Consider the following 18,058-nt stretch of genomic DNA (forward strand, 5'->3'; position numbering starts at 1 on the left):
TTTTAATTATTAGAATTTTCTATAAACAAAAATTTTAGAATCAGAATAAAAGATTGAAATCATTTGGCAATTACTCTCAATATCTTACTGTCACACTCACGTAAACGGATTCAGTTTTCATTTATGTCTTTCACTTTTTTCTTTTAGTTTATCTTTTGTGTTTTTTTTTTTTTTTTTATTGTGTCTTTCCTTTCTTCTATTTTGTTGTAACATTTAACTTTAAAATTCTTCGAAGTTAATATATCAATCTATATTTTAATACATCTTTTTTTCTCCTTTTTTTTTATTTTTCTATTGATATTGTCTTTGACTTGAGTATTCACAAAGTATGTAATCTATAATTTATATCACCGATTTCCAAAAAATCAAGCAGTAATATAATATTATCACACATTAATAAAATTCAGTACTTTTATGTTTAATGATAATATTAAACGAATATAATGTTAAATTATATGGATTAAAATTAAACTCTAAATATGGTGTATACTATGTATAACTTGAGATTATATACAAACTTGTAATAATATTGTGTATGCTATGCACCCTAAATTTAATCGAGTCAAATATTGCATACAATTCTAGGTATGAAAAAGGGTATCCACCGACGATTTATTTGCTCTGAAGAGAAAGTTCCCTTTTAACTCGGCAATTACGGAAGACTATATATTAATGTCATCTTTCCATTATGAGATGATAGAATGGAAGCTAAGAGGGTCCAAATGGATGAGGATTCAATAAATTGAGTATATACACATACCATCATGAGCATCATCATTTATTAAAAAGTGTTATTCCATTTAATATTAGGTTTAACAAACAATATCATTTATGGTTTTTATATATTGTCTGAAATAATTTTCAATTGAGTGACATTTGAATTGAGTTGATGCTATTGCAAGACAAAAAAGAGCCAAAACCGACGATTATGAACCACATTTTTGTATTGAGGGACCAAGAAATAGGGCCTTTGTGTTAAGGGGTTCAACAGCAAAAGGCTTTTCTATGGAATCAAGAATTGTTCCATGTACTATATGGTTAATATATAGCTAGCACTCTCTCTTGCACTACTAAATTGGATAATGGGGATAGCTACCTAATCTTTTTTTTCAAAAGATTAATGACTTATGGTTTGAAAAGCTGCACAATTTTGTTAGTGGCCTTTAACTTCTTCATTCATAATCCTCTCTTCTGATTTTATCATCCCATGTTAGTAGATAGCTTCATCACATGGCTCATGTTCACACACAATGTACTACCTAAGCTAGTATTAGCCTTCAGTTTTGAACTCAAAATCTCTAATTAAAACATAAATTAGGTATAATGATAAATATATAGTCCATGACAACAAATGACTTACCTCTTACTGATAAGAGAGAAATGCTATGCCGTTTTATAGTGATTGGTGGAGTAGTTAGTGCATGTTATTTAATATCTAGTAACAAATGTAGAATAATTAGCCGGATCTTAACTATTCTACTATGCATCTTAATTAGTGGTCTCGAATGAAAACTCTTTTAAAAAACTAATGATCCTATATTAGAAATAATAATTTATTGGAGTTTTTTATTTGGCAAAACCCAAATCACGTTATTCGAATTTATCCTTATTCCATAATAACGTGCCATTCAATTCACAGCTTTGTTCATTTCCCAGAGCATCCACTCAAAATGAATAACCCATTGTTGTGTAAGAAGTTCTTTTATCTTGCCAACTAGATCAAAAATATCAGAAGCACCAACAACAATACGAGAGTGAATCATCTCCATTGAAGAAAAAATTGAATAGTATCAATTATGATCTTTTACCTTTTAATATTCTCTCTCATATTTAATTTTGACCCCACTTATAAAGTTAATGGTGAGAGATCATACTGCATTTCTTCAAATATTAAAAAAACTAGAGAGGATCTATTCCCCAACAACACTATCCTAAAGTAGATACAATAAATCAAGACAATCTGTTTCATACACAATGTCTTTAATTCTACACTTCCAAGCGAGAATAAGAAATAAAAAATATGCTACTTGAATTGTGCATCACCCAACAACCAAAAAATAAGCTAGCACGCATCACAGTTGAATTTACAATAATTTCTTATTGGGGTTGCCAACACCCTTGAGACATGAGAGATCTTGAAGAAGAAAGCTTGTTGGCATGCGAACCCATATCAAGAATCATAATCTTAGTATTAGCAACAACTTTATCAGGAGCTTTTAGCGTTAAAAATGTTATCGAACTTATGTCTTTGTACTCACCAAAATTTGCTCTAATAATAGCTTCATTATCATGCAAAACCTTTCGAAGCCAAGCCTAAGAGAGGTCCTTGTAACTGATTCAATAAAAATCGGATCCAACATCATTCAAAATTAATTTGGATTTCAAACAATAATCTCTAAGACAATATTTCATAATTTTTTATTTTACATTGCATTTCTGACAAACATACCTCCGAATTTGATAAGTTGCTCCAATAAAAGTATGACATTATATGACGCTGGGACATCGCTTGAGTCACCAATATTAGCGAGGTTAACAACTTCATTATGATGAAAATAGCCAAGAATCCACATTGGTTGACTAAGCCAAGGATATACCTCTTACTCTCAAAGAGTTCAGAAAAAATAAGCATACAGCTTATTTCAATATATAACTCAATCAATTCAACTCATAAATAAAAATAGTACATACGCATATTTATACTAGTAGGGAAGGGGGAACTTTCATGACTCGAGCGATGTGGGACTAACTCATAATATAATATAATAATATATGTTAAACTAGACTACTTTAATTAACGACACAAACATAAAGATATATGCTATCACATCATTCTCCCTAGGTTGGAAAGGGCTCCTGCATTATCCTCCTTGGGTTAAAAAAGGCTCATCTTGTATTGGCGAAAGATTCCATTGGTGAGTGCATTTGAAAGATGTGAAAAGGCATAGCTTAACTTGATTCTTTTGACCATCTATATGTTGTAATGGAGTTAATACGATCTTCTTGCCATTTTTGATAAAGAAGTATGTATTTTTGAAACCATCATGAATAGCTCGACAATCATATTGCCAAGGATGTCCTAACAGTAAATGACACGCGTGCGTCCATCAGGATGACGTCACACCATACTTTATCCTTGTATTTGCTTCCCATAGAAAATTGGACACAACATCGCCTTATTACTTTAACTTCGTTCTTCTTTTTTAACCAATGCAACTTGTAAGGATGAGGATGTAACTCGGTTGGAAGCTTCAATTTGTCTACCATATAATTTGAAACAACATTTTCACAACTTCCACTGTCTATGATGACCTTACAAACCTTCTCTTCAATAGTGCATTTTGTGTGAAAGATGTTGTGGCGTTGCCAACTTTCGTCTTCTATTACCCTTGCGGTATTCAAATTTCGACAAACTACTAAAGCTTCTCCACAATTGGGTGGAACTTCTTCAATAGCATAGTCAACCTCACCTTCCTCCTTTTGCTCCTGAATTGGTTCTTTATTAACCTCTTCCTCGACAAGAGTGATAACCCTTCGGTTTGGACAATCAGCAGCAATATGTCCAAAACCTTGACATTTAAAGCATTTCCTACCTGATGATCCACGCTTCTTGTTGCCTTTAAAAAATTCTGTCTTCACTTCTTGTTGAACATCAAGGATGACTTCTTTGTCCTTTGGCGACTGCGTGTTATTCCTTTGTATTATTTGCTTTTCAATCTTTAATGACAGCCTAATGACATCATCCAAAGTCCAATATGGTTGCAGCTAAACGACATCAGAAATTTCTGTGTTCAGTCCTCCAAGATAACGAGCAATTGTTTGTTCTTCAGGCTCTTGAATGTCACACTTCATAAGCAGCTCTTCGAAATCCATTGTATATTCTTCCACAGATAATGAGTTTTGCCTCAAATTATGAAATTTGATGAAGTTATCTTGCCTGTAATGTTCAGGAAGGAACTTGTGCTTGAGCTCACGACGCATTTTATCCCATGTCTTGATATTTCTTCTTCATTTTCTTTCTCGCTGGCGCTTGAGATTCTCCCACCAAACTGACACATGCTTCTTCAACTTGATTGCTACAAGCTTCATGCGCTTGTCATCTGGAATGTCTTTTAACCCGAACACTCTTTCTACTGTGCAAAGCCAGTCGATGAAATCATCTGGTTGGAGTCTCCCTTCAAACGCATGAACATCAATTTTGATTTCTAAGTCTTTAACTTTGTGAGTCATGTTGTGTCGTGCTTTGTGTATGTGAACAAATCTTCAGACAAAGAAGAATAATGAAATAGATTTGCATTATCTTTTTCACTAGAAGAACTGTACCAATGATGATGGGAATGAATGATAATCACCAACAGAAAAGGCACCAAAAGAAGAGAAAAGAACAATATTACCCCAGAACTTCGTAGCAAACAATCCGTACTGACGACGACTTGTACCAAATAGCAAGAGAATCGCACTAAAGACCGTACCCATGAACCAAATAAAATTTTTATTGGAGCAAGTCAAGGACCGACCTTGCTCTAATACCAAACTGACGCCGGGACATCGCTTGGGTCACTAATCTTGGCAAGATTAACAACCCCACTATGGTGAAAATAGCCAAGAACCCACCTTGGTTGGCTAAGCCAATGATGCACCTCTTACTCTCAAAGAGTCTAAAGAAAAATAAGCACACAACTTATTTCAATATATAACTCAATCAATTCAACTCATAAACAAAAGGGGTACATACGCATATTTATACTAGTAGGGGAGGGAAAACTTTCATGACTCGGGCGATGTGGGACTAACTCATAACACAATATAATAATATATGCTAAACTAGACTACTTTAATTAACGACACAAATATAAAGATACATGCTCTCGCATCACTATAATTTATTCCTTTTAATTTGATCGCAATACTTATTTATTGGAAAAAAAAAGCCAGAAGGTAAACATAATGAATCTTATTAATATATAATGGATAATATTAAATTTTAAACAAGAGTTTATGGAATAGTTAGTATACACATTTGATCAAATAAATGTTAAAAATTCAAATTTTGTATTGCGTATGCGCAGAATACAGTAAGTTAATAATTTATTGGTCAATGTCAAACCCTCAAATAAACTTCAAATTCTTAATGAATTAGTTCTTAATTTGTCGAATTAAAAATATAAAAAAAATTTTAAATTTAACTGTTTCCTCTCTCTTGATTTTGTCCTCTAATTTTATCTGAATTTTATTCCCCTCCTTTCTAAAAGATAAGACTAATTCGTTCGAAATATTAATTAATTGCCCGTTTCCCATCTTCCTCTATTTGTACCACTGTCTTTGATGTTTATTGTCTTTATTTGGATTCATCCCCAACAACCTCTACGTTCAATTATTTTTCCATATGTTAGAACGTACGTAACGGTTAAGTACTAATTAAATATCACTTCATCACCATCAGACACCAATTATTTATTTGCTTGGTATGCATTATCTTAATCAAGCTACTCTAATTAGGATAAAGACAATGGTGGGGTGTGTGTTTTCTTTTTCCTTTTGATTCCAACTTTCTAACGAACTCTAACATGCATGAAGATTAATAGATTAAAGTTAGGGATATTTGAGAGCAACAGCGTTCTATTTGGATACTTAGATGTGTGTATGTGGTGCAATAATTATATATGTGAGAGGAATAATTTGCAATAATATACGTGCTACTCAAAATCATGTGTAATGTTTTGCCCTTCTCTTAGACCTTGTTATTTTCATGTCGTCACATTTGAATGATATATCAACGTTGGTTCCTTTTTTTGATAAATTGGTATATCTTGGATAATTAGCTGCTCAATATTTAAATCATCAAGGGGAAAATATACTTTCAACAAAAAAAAGTTTGGATTTGATTTTAATTTTCCCCCTATTTTAGACTTTATTTCTAACATTTTCAGACGTTCTTATTTTATTATTTGGTCAAAATTTTTAATAATTAACAATTTTACCATTATCTTCTCTCTTCATCCCCATTCAAATTTCTCTCTCCTTTTTTCTTTTTTTTTCCCCTTTGTCTCACCTTTTGGAGGAGAAAAAAGAGGCAATAAAAGAAGGGTAAAATTTAAAAAAAAAAATTTATTGATTCAAGAGAAGAACTAAATTGAACGAAATTTTAAGGAAAGACCAAAAATTAATTTTGTAATAAAAATAAAAATTTAGAACTACTAAATTAAAATTTATATATAACTTCTAATAAAAAAAATGAAATTGGAGGGGATATTGCCTCCTTCCTCTCTAAGAGGCTTTGTATTGATTGATAAAAAATTAAAAATTGGAATTTTTGAAAATATTAGCTGTAAAATTAAAATTAAAATTAAACATAAAGACAAAAAAACTAAAATCAATATGAGAGAAATGAAAAACAAAAAAGAGTTAGTTACGGCATGTTAATTGAGATTTAATCGATCAATTAATTTAATTTAATTAGTAGTAAGCTAAGGATCTAGAAGAGACAGATGGGTAGTTAGCTACAAAATCATTTAATGTCATGTGGTATGGTTATTATGATATTAATGATTAATCTCGTTTAATTCCAACTTGGTTGATATAATCATAGCACCTACCCTGCAAAAAATGAACCTGAATATCTGAAAGTTAACATGGTGTTTTTTTCCTGCTCCATGAACCATGTGGTAGCCTGGCTTAAGGTTTAGAAGTCAAACCCCTTCATAATTACATGCATCTCTTTTTACATAGTGGATGGACAAGTTTCTTTTTAATTTCTTTGTATTCATTGCTTCGTTGCTTTAGTTTCTGAATTTATGTTTCTTTTCCCTATAAACTTTTTTATATACTTTTAGTATGTTAAGGAACAAAGGTTGCTACATTCCCTAATCCATAACCTACCCTACTTGCATAAAGGAGAATCTGTCTTCTAATAAGTGAGGCTAAGACATAATTGCATATATAGTTCTCGGACAAAAGAAAAGTTTTCCTTATTATTATTATTCCAATTATAATTAAGTAAATGAGTCACTCAGATGAAGATATTTTAAAATATTTTTGTTTAAAGATATTTTTTAGTAATTAAAATTTAATACATATAATCAATTAAATCGTATTATTTTTGTTAAAATTAAGTCAGATAAATTAATTTAACCGAAAAAATGATAACTCAAATTTTGAATTGGTCTAAATTAATATTATTTTTTATTTTTTTTTATAGAAAATGACTACAATACCCTTATTATAGAAAATAACTAAAATACTCCTATTATATATATTAATTTTGAGAATTCTAAATTCTAGTCATTTATGTCGTGTTAGAATTTAGAATTTTCAAAAAATATATATACATATATATATATAATACGAATATTTTAATTATTTTTTATAAAAAGGGTATTATAGTTATTTTCTATAAAAATAAATTTAGACCAATTCAAGATTTGATTTACCATCTTTTCAATCAAATTAATTTATCTGATCTAATTTGACAAAAATATCACAATTTAATCGATTATATATATTAAATTTTAATTATTAAAAAATATTTAAAAAAAAACATTTTAAATGCCGCCTTTATCTGACTAACTCTCTTAAATAAAACGGTTCAATTAGGTATCCTTTAAAAATCGTACAACATTCAGCCTTTTATTACAATAATTAAAAAAAAATTAAAACAAACACAATTAAAAATTATGAATAGATTTATTGTCTTTTTAAAATTAAATACACATTTAAAATACAATCTAAAAAAACTGAAATTTAAAATTTAAATTTTAAATTTTTGTTTCAGATTTAATATATTTAATTATTAATATATTATAATTTAAATACATATCTAAAAATCAAATTATTCAAAATTCAAAATTTTGATTTTAAAAATATAAAATAAATCTTAAACTATCAAATTATTAATTAAACTCGTACAAAACACTCAAAAAAGTAGAGAAGTCACGTTTGCGCCATGTCGAAAATTCAGAGGCGCACATGGAAAACTCAGAGGTGCACATCGAGAAGTCATCCTCCGCTGTCGTTCATCTTCTTCCGCGCTCATCCTCAACGCTGCCTTCCTCCTTTTCGGAGCTCATTTACAACGCTGTCTTTTTAATGTTTAAATTTAAATTTTAGATTTATGATTTTGGATGTGTTTTAAAAATATTTTCTGTATAACATCATAATTTTAGATGTGTTACAATTATTTTTTAATATTTAAATTTAGATTTTAGATTTATGATTTTGGATGTGTTTCAAAAATATTTTCTGTATAACTTCATAATTTTAGATGTGTTACAATTATTTTTTAATGTTTAAATTTAGATTTTAGATTTATGATTTTATATTTTCTGTATACCTTCATAATTTTAGATGTGTTACAATTATTTTTTAATGTTTAAATTTAAATTCTAGATTTATGATTTTGGATGTGTTTTAAAAATATTTTTTGTATAACTTAATATTTTAGATGTGTTACAATTAAAAAAGAAACTACAATTGAAAATATTTTAGTGTATGTATATAATTATATTCGACCATTCATAATTGTATTATTAACATTTATATTGTATTATTAAAGTTGACTGATTTTAGATGTGTTTTAAAAATATTTTGTATAAAATATCATACTATCATATGTATTATAATCGAAAAATAACAACACAATTTTAAATTAATTGTTGATTATATACTTTATTCGCAACAACTTTATTAATAAAATTAAATAAGATCAACCTTGTTCCAATTAAATCAGCAGAGTGTTTTTATGTTTAAATTAAAATATAATTAAAAATGTTGAACATGATATTTCTTAACAAATTACATAAACACATGTGTGGAAAATAATGATACCTTTCACCAATGCAAAATGAGAGAGTGCTTCAGCTGGAAGGTGGTGATGGTCTTCACCAATGAAGTAGAATTGAGCTGGCAGCATCGAATTTAAAAAACTGTATCTGTTACGTGAAGTTACGAAAGTAAAGCAAAGTCACCGTAACCACCAATGAAGTGGGTGGATTTTAAAATTTAAATTTAAATTAAAATCTAATTATAGATATGTATCTACAAAATAGGAACATGTTACACTAAAAAAATAATTAAATATTATTTAAATCTGATTAAAGACTGATTAAAGACTGATTAATATTGTACAATTAGCATTTCCCTAAATAAAAATGTCAATAATCAGGTTTGCATGTCTATATCTATATGAATAAAAGTATAAACAAAAATTACAAAAGAAATATGAAACAAAATATTCCACTTACATCCCCACTATGATAACCTTTAGATTATATTTTTGTTATATCTTGTTAATGTAACTTTTGTTAAAGAAAAAGGGTAATTCTGTCGTGCTGTCAGCATGCTATGATGTCAATGCTCAATGCATGTTTGGCTGAGAGTGCGACGCGTGGATGTGTGACTGTTGTATAGGCAAGTTCGTTTTTCATTTTCCATTCCGCACAGTATGGTTAATTAGGGATAATGAGATTATTAAAAGAGCTAGTTCTTCTGGGCCTGTTATCATGGGCTTTGTGCTGGGCTGTTACCTTGGACTTGGTGTTAGGCTGTATCGACTGGTTGATGGGAGCATGTGAGTGGACTTCTAAGTTCTAACTACTCCCTGACCCCAAAAAAAAAAAAAAAAACAAAGTCTGCCTATGAGTCTTGGTCAATCTTCGCTAGGTGATGCTGTTGGGGTCTCTTGGCCAAGAAGAACCAATAGAGTGTAGTTTCCTTTGCTTGGGCCTTTGGCCCCTTTCTAAACCGGAAAAAAAAGTCCTAACTACTCCATCTCACTTATTAATAATTTTATTTTATCCTTTAATATGTTAACTAGTTAGAAAAAAATTTCAGTTTTACTTTTTTTATATACATTTCGTGACTAATAATATTTTCTAAATTTAAAATTATTTGAATGAAAATTTTATAAAATACAACTTATTTAATTCGAAAGCAAATTTTAATATGTGTAAAAATAGTACTAACAGTTATTTTAGGTTAGATTATATTATTTTGTCAATTTATTTAAAACAAAATTAACATCATTAAATAATTATATGTACTTCATAAATACCATTCATAAAAAAGATAGTAGTAAGTGTTAGCATTAGTATTATTTTGAGGGTTATCTGAAACTGAGTTGTTTTGGACTTAAACGTGAGGTTTAGACTACTTTTGGGATAGCGTCCAACTTCTGCTGGTGCCGAAGTGCCGCCATTCAAGTTCTTCGTGAGGAGGTGGGGGTGGTACCTGTAAGAGACTCTGATACTTAAGTTAGCAAGGGTTTAAGCAGGTTTTTAGTAGATTAGGTCCTGAATAGAGAATATACTTGAGGGTGTCAGTGTATTTATAGTAGAATAGATAACCACCTTTTAGAGTAGTTCCATCTTTGATGATGGATGACCGTTTCTTTTTTCTAGAAAAGTTGTTGAGATCTCTCTTCTAGATGAGTGGGAGATATCTTAGGAATCAGTTACTTATTTGGATAAGTAGGGCCAGACTCTCATCGCTGTGTCCGTCCTCTATGAGGTCGGGTAGGTGTGGACCGAATCTGATTCTTTAATTAGGACTCATTCATTTTGAGCTTGGCTATGTTTTTGCGCCAAGATATGAATAGTGCTCCTGCTTGATCATGAGCTTTAATGAGGTCGAACTCGAACATTTATAGTTTAGGCCGGTTTTTTGTGTGTTAGTGCACCAGGTCAGGCATGCCGCCTTTTTAGAGGTTAGGTCGGGTACTTGACGTGTTTTCACGAACTTGGAGTATCACGTCTTTTTGTAATCATTTACACGTTTCTCTACGGTTACTTTGGTAACCGTGCATGCCATTAACGAGGAGGGATAAAATTCCCCTTTTGCCCCTGAAATCTTATAGATACCCAAACTTTTTCTCTTTCTTCTTTTTCGCTTCTTCTAAAACTTTTTTTTTATCATCACTCTCCCTTTTTTCAAGCTTTTCATCTTCTTCATTACAACCTTTTCAAGATTCCTCTATCTAAATTTTCGCTTCGCGTGTTCCTTGGGAGCCTTAAAATGTTCATGTATTTGCTATTCTCATGCATTCTTTCTGCTTTGTATTTCCTCAAGGTTAGTTTTTTAGCACTTTGAACTTTAATTTATTTTCTATATTCTTGTGTTCTGGGTGATATGCTTCTGGTACCATCTTTTTTTATGAAAGTGATATTGATTTCTTGTTAGTATGCTCTTCGTGATTGCTTTGTTGTTTTTCTTTTCTTGAATATTTTATTTCTTTGCTATGCATTTGAGTATGGTGTTTTTGCTTTGTGGTGTCCCCAAATGGTGCCATTTCTTCCCTTTAGACAGTATAGGTTGTGTAGAGACCGGGAAGATGAAAATAAATATGAGACTGTAGTAGCCGATCCCGACGAAAGAATCTGTTTTCCTAACTTGACAAGTCGGAACGCCATTTTATTTACATGTATGAGTATTTTTTTTACTAGGCTAGGGGTAAGCCTTTCTTTTACTGAGTTTGAATATGAGACTCAGGCCCCCACAGAGACTCAGGCTCATGCTGAGCAACAGACTTTGGTGGAGCCACAGCCAGAGCCACAGCGTCAGCTAGCTGCAGACGTTGACCCCTCTCACCCGACTTGATTGAGGAAGCATCGAGGACGATGCTGACATTTAAGTGTGGGGAGGCCGCCGTCATCGGCAGAGTTATATTTTGGTGAACCATTCCAGACACTTTTACTTTTATTTTTGTTTTACTTTTCAGTATTTGCATTTTTACTTTATTGCACTTTTGGATGTATATATTAGTTGCTTTGAGTACTTTTTAGTTTTTGCATTTCGCATTTTTGCTTGTACATACCTTAGATTTCTAGTTTGATTTGCACTTTTTAGTTTGATAGTATATATATATATATATATATATATATATATATATATATATATATAGTATTTTAGTTTATTAGTCGTGATTGAAAAAAATGCACATAATTGAACTTAATTTATTCGGTTGCATATGAGAAATTGATTTGGTTGAAAACAGGATTAAACTAAGAATTTTTAACTTTTCACAATCACATCATATTATTTAGGATATATATAATAAATGTTGGTCAATTTGATGAAATTTTCAAGAAATATTGTGGCTTTCTGAAAATCTATTAGCTACTTTGCCTTGAACTCGACCTTCCTCTTTCTTCAAAAGTTTTCTTTTATCCTTTTCAGCTTACCAAACCATTTAGTTCTAAGAAACAGGGTTGGATCTCCTTTCGAGCTGTTCATGGGAGGAAGGTCTTTGCCATTTTTGATGATTCTTTCCATGACTCCAAAAACTATTTCTTTAAAATCCGATCTACTGAGGGTATCCGACCTTTCTTTCTCAATGAGAGGGATGAAGCCCTTTTTAGCTTGTACTGGAAGGAGAACCCCACATTTGTTAGTATAATCTTGATGACATGGACGCAGTAGAAGAGTGTGTAGCTGCCTTATTCCAGGAGTGTTGGGGCCGAACTCCCAATCTTGACACCAAGAAATTTTTACTAGGAAAGCCAAGCTATGTCCGTTCCGAGGTAGGTAGTGTTTCTTTACATTTTGTAGATATTTTTATTATTGATCATTTGTGAGCTTATTCAATCCGACCTGTTGGATTTGCAGAAAAGATGACTAGTAAGTCGGCCGCCCTGAAGACTCTCGTATAGCTAAAAATAATGTTGTTGCCGAAATCATCCAGCTGAAGGAGGTCAGCAAAACAGATGATCTCCCTTCTCCTTCCAAATCAGATTTAGATGCTTCTGGATTGGTTAAGGTTATTTCCAATCCGACTCCTCCTCCTCTTACTCCTCCTGTTGACTCTGGTATTCAAACAATTCCCCTCGCGCTTCATTTTCCCGAACCGAAGTCTAAAAAATGCAAAATTTCTGAATTAGGAAGTGTATATAAGCAAGGTTTTGATGCTGTGGTGTTTTGAGAAACACGTCCTTCCCAATAGTTTTATAAGTATGGACGATGTTTCTATAAAAAACTGATGAGCCACTATTTTACGGTTTATTTTGTACTGAATTGAGTGGATTTTATCAACTATTCTTACACTTATTCATATAAATTGCATGATTTTATAAATCCTTCCGAATTTGTGCTATGATTGGAAACAAGCTTCTTTGGCCTTAAAATTGCTAATTTTTAATCCTCTTTTATTACCATTCGATGCTGTGATATGTTTGTTAAGTGTTTTCAGGGTTTATAGGGCAGGAATGGCTTAGAGGATGGAAAGGAAGCATGCAAAAGTGGAAGGAACACAAGAAATTGAGAATTTTAGAAGCTGGTAACGACGCGTACGCATGGGCGACGTGTACGCGTGACCAGGAATTCGTTTAGCAATGCTTACGCAAGTCTGAGTGTACACGTGATGAGCGTCACGTGCCTCAGTAAAGCGAATTCGATGGGGGTGATTTCTGGGCTGCTTTTGACCTAGTTTCAGGCCCGAAAATACAGATTAGACGCTGTAGAGTGAAGCTGGAAGGGGGATCACTCAATGACTTTTCATTCATTCACACTTTAGGTTTTAGATGTAGGTTTTTAGAGAGAGAGACTCTCTCCTCTCTCTAGGTTTTAAGATTTTTAGTCTTATTTCTTCTTAGATTCAGATTTTCACCTTGCTTTAATTTAGTTTTTCTTTACTCTTGTTTGTTCTAGCATCTTACTTCTTTTAGTTGATTTGTTATTGCTTCCGTTTGTTTACTTCATTGTTGATGCACTCTTGCTCCCTTTGATTTAGATTAATGCAATTTATATTTTTATGTTATTGTTCTTTCTTTAATTATTGGTTATTGTTGTCTTGCAATTGGGTATCTTAGATTTTATTATCTCTTATTAATTCTCTATGCTTTTATTTTGTGCCTTCCAAGTATTTGATAAAATATTTCGGTGGATTTTTAATTAGATTTTTATGTTCTTGACTTGGATTGATTATTTAGAGACTATTGAGTTATCAAAAGTCTTTTGTTGATTGGTGATTGAAGATTGTCGGTTAGCTTGAACTTCACTAAAGCTAGTCTCTCACTATGGGTTGACTAGGACTTGTGAACTCAAGTTGATTGTATGCACTTGACCTTCTTTCATTGGTTAGAGGTAAACTAAGTGAAGGAAATTCACATTTACCATCACAATTGACGATGATAATGAGGATAGGACTTCTATTCTCAATCCTTACTAAGAGCTTTCTTAATTATTAGTTTATTTTTCTTGCAATCTATATTTTCTTATTCCTTATTTCAAAAACCCAAAAAATATGCTTTTCCATAACCAATAATAAACTACACTTCCCTGCAATTCCTTGAGAGACAACCCGAGGTTTAAATACTTCGGTTAATTTTAGTGGGTTTGCTTGATGCACCACTATTTCGTGGTACATTTTGTACTTAATTGAGTGAATTTTATCCGCTAAAGTCACACTTATTCATACAATTTGCATGATTTTACAATTCCTTCCCAATTTTATTCTATGGTTGAAAACTTGCTTTCTAAGGCTTTAAATTGTGTATTTTAATTTCCCTTTATACCATTCGATGCCGTGATCTGTGCGTTAAGTGTTTTCAGGCTGTATAGGGCAGGAATGGCTTAGAGGATGGAGAGGAAGCTTGCAAAGATGGAAGAAACACAAGAATTGAAGGAGATAACCAGCGAGGATCGACGCGCACGCATGGCTCACGCGTGCGCGTGATTTGGAGATTTTCATAGCGATGTGTGTGCGTACCTGCTGCGTACGCGTGATAAGCGAGATTGAACAGCGACGCGGGCGCTTACCTGACGCGTACGCGTGACACGCAAAGAAGACCATCGACGCGTACGCGTGACTGGTGCACGAAATTGTGATGTCCAGGCTCGAACAATCCCTAGCAACGTGAGCAACTTGGTATGCGCAATCGTAATTGCACTTTGATTATGTAAAATTCATGGCTCTTTCTTTCCCTGGCAATGGCGCCAAGAACATGGTGCCAATACCATGGTTCACAACTTCGATACAACTAACCAGCAAGTGCATTGGGTCGTTCAAATAATACCTTACGTGAGTAAGGGTCGAATCCCACGGAGATTGTTGGTATGAAGCAAGCTATGGTCACCTTGCAAATCTCAGTTAGGCAGATATAAATTGATAATGGTGTTTTTGAATAATAATTAATAGAATAGGGATAGAAATACTTATGTAATTCATTGGTGAGAATTTCAGATAAGCGAATGGAGATGCTTTCGTTCCTCTGAACCTCTGCTTTCCTGCTATCTTCATCCAATCAGTCTTACTCCTTTCCATGGCTGGCTTTATGCAAGGGCATCACCGTTGTCAGTGGCTACATCCCCTCCTCTCAGTGAAAAATATGCTCACATGCTCTGTCACAGCACGGCTAATCATCTGTCGGTTCTCGATCATGCTGGAATAGGATTCACCCTCCTTTTGCGTCTGTCACTAACGCCCAGCACTCGCGAGTTTGAAGCTCGTCACAGTCATTCATTTATTGAATCCTACTCGGAATACCACAGACAAGGTTTAGACTTTCCGGATTCTCTTGAATGCCGCCATCATTCTAGCTTACGCCACGAAGATTCTGATTAAGAGATCTAAGAGATATTCATTCTAGCTTATTTCATGTAGAACGGAAGTGTTTGTCAGGCACGTGTTCATAGGGGAGAATGGTGATGAGCGTCACACATAATCATCACCTTCATCACGTTCTTGGGTGCGAATGGATATCTTAGAAGCGAAATAAGATGAATTGAATAGAAAACAGTAGTACTTTGCATTAATCTTTGAGGAACAGCAGAGCTCCACACCTTAATCTATGGAGTGTAGAAACTCTACCATTAAAATTACATAAGTGAAAGGTCCAGGCATGGCCGAGATGGCCAGCCCCCAAAACGAGATCACAGGATCAAAATACAATCCAGGATGTCAAATACAATAGTGAAATGTCCTATTTATAATAAACTAGCTACTAGGGTTTACAAAAGTAAGTAATTGATGCATAAATCCACTTCCGGGGCCCACTTGGTGTGTACTTGGGCTGAGCTTAAGTGTTGCACGTGTAGAGGTCCTTCTTAGAGTTGAACGCCAGCTTTTGTGCCAGTTTGGGCGTTCAACTCTGGTTTTGGCTCCTTTTCTGGCGCTGGACGCCAGATTTGGGCAGAGAGCTGGCGTTGAACGCCAGTTTACATCGTCTATTCTTGGCCAAAGTATGGACTATTATATATTGCTGGAAAGCCCTGGATGTCTACTTTCCAACGCAATTGGAAGAATGCCATTTCGAGTTCTGTAGCTCCAGAAAATCCACTTTGAGTGAAGGGAGGTCAGAATCCAACAGCATCAGCAGTCCTTCTTCAACCTCTGAATCTGATTTCTGCTCAAGTCCCTCAATTTCAGCCAGAAAATACCTGAAATCACAGAAAAACACACAAACTCATAGTAAAGTCCAGAAATGTGAATTTAACATAAAAACTAATGAAAACATCCCTAAAAGTAACTAGATTCTACTAAAAACATACTAAAAACAATGCCAAAAAGCGTATAAATTATCCGCTCATCAGTGACTAACGCGTGATGGGTGAAAAATTAGATTTCCACACAAAACTCACTGGCAAGTGTACCGAGTCGCCTCAAGTAGTAATAACTCACAAGAGTGAGGTCGATCCCACAGGGATTGATGGATCAAGCAACTTTAGTGAGGTGATTAGTTTAGTCAAGCTAACATTGGTGAATTGGATGAAATTTGAAGCAACAGAATGTAAATGACAAGAAATTTAAAGTTACAAAAAGTAAATAAGTAGAAACGTAAAGAGCAAGGAATGTAGATTGACAGAATCTTAAATGACAAGAAAGGTAAATTGTATGAAATGTAAAGGGGGGCTGGGTGCTGGAAAGTAAAGAAAGCAGTAAATCATGACTTAGAGCAATTGCAGAAAATGTAAACTTACAGGAAGAGTAAATCAAGCTCAGTGTGAATAGAAAAGTAAATTTGGATCTCAACAATTTCAAATGTAAAGTTGCAGAAAGTAAATTTGCAAGAAAGAAAAGTGTAGCAGAGAATTGCAGAAACTGAAAATTTGCATAAGCCAAATTGAATTCAATTATAACAGAAATGTAAAATTACAGAAAAGGAAAATTGAGCAGAGGATTGTAGAAACTGAAATTTTGCATAAACTGAATTCAAGATTGAAAAATAGAAAGTGCAAAAAAATTAAAAGTGTTTCAAAGAAGATTTTCTATTCTACCCTACTCCTATTGCTCTCTAGCAGAGCCAGCCTTCCCTCAATGAAATGAAACTAATGCCTTTATATAGGCTTTACAAAATGAAAAATGAAAAATAAATTGAAAACAAATTACAATTCAAAATAAAATTCCTAATCTAATTTGTTCTTGTGCCATTGAATCATGTCAATGGGCTTTGCTTGCTTTGGGGCTTTAACGAAATGGGTTGACTTGGATTTAACCTTGAATAAGTGGATCCGGATTGGCACTTGATGGCATGGGTTAGAGTGGCTTGGTGCCGCTGAGTCAAGGTGTGTGGGAACCTTCCAGGGGAACGTTCAGTTGGCTTAAGTGAACGCTACATTTAATTTGCTGAGCAAGTGCTTCCCTCGTGCCAATTTTTGCTCCTTGGTGCGTGCTCAGCAAAAAGGCACGAGAAAGTTGCCTTACTCCCAACTAGCGTTTACTTTGTGAATGCTCCGCTCATTCTTTGAGCGCTACATTCCTTTGCTTTCTTAAGCGTTCCTTGCTTCCTTGGTGGATGCCCGAAAACGCTCAATTTATTGAGCGTAGCGTTCACTTTAATGAACGCTTGATGTATTGCATTATTTCATTCATTAGTAGCGTTCATTTGTAGTGTTCCTGCTTGCTTCTTTTGTTCATGGCATTAATAAAGGTTTCATGCATGTTTTTATTGGCTTTAATACTAATGCCAATGCATTCATTTAATGGATACATGAATAAGCAAATGATGGCATTAATAATACTAGTGTGAATAAGCCAACGTAGCATGCATTCATTTAATTCATTCTCAATTAAATGCATGTCTTAGTTATTAATTCATGCATGCATAAGGCATTAATAATTAAATGCATGCAT

The sequence above is a fragment of the Arachis ipaensis genome, chromosome B1, assembly GCF_059453495.1.
Source record: "Arachis ipaensis isolate K30076 ecotype BB chromosome B1, ASM5945349v1, whole genome shotgun sequence".
NCBI lineage: Eukaryota > Viridiplantae > Streptophyta > Magnoliopsida > Fabales > Fabaceae > Arachis > Arachis ipaensis.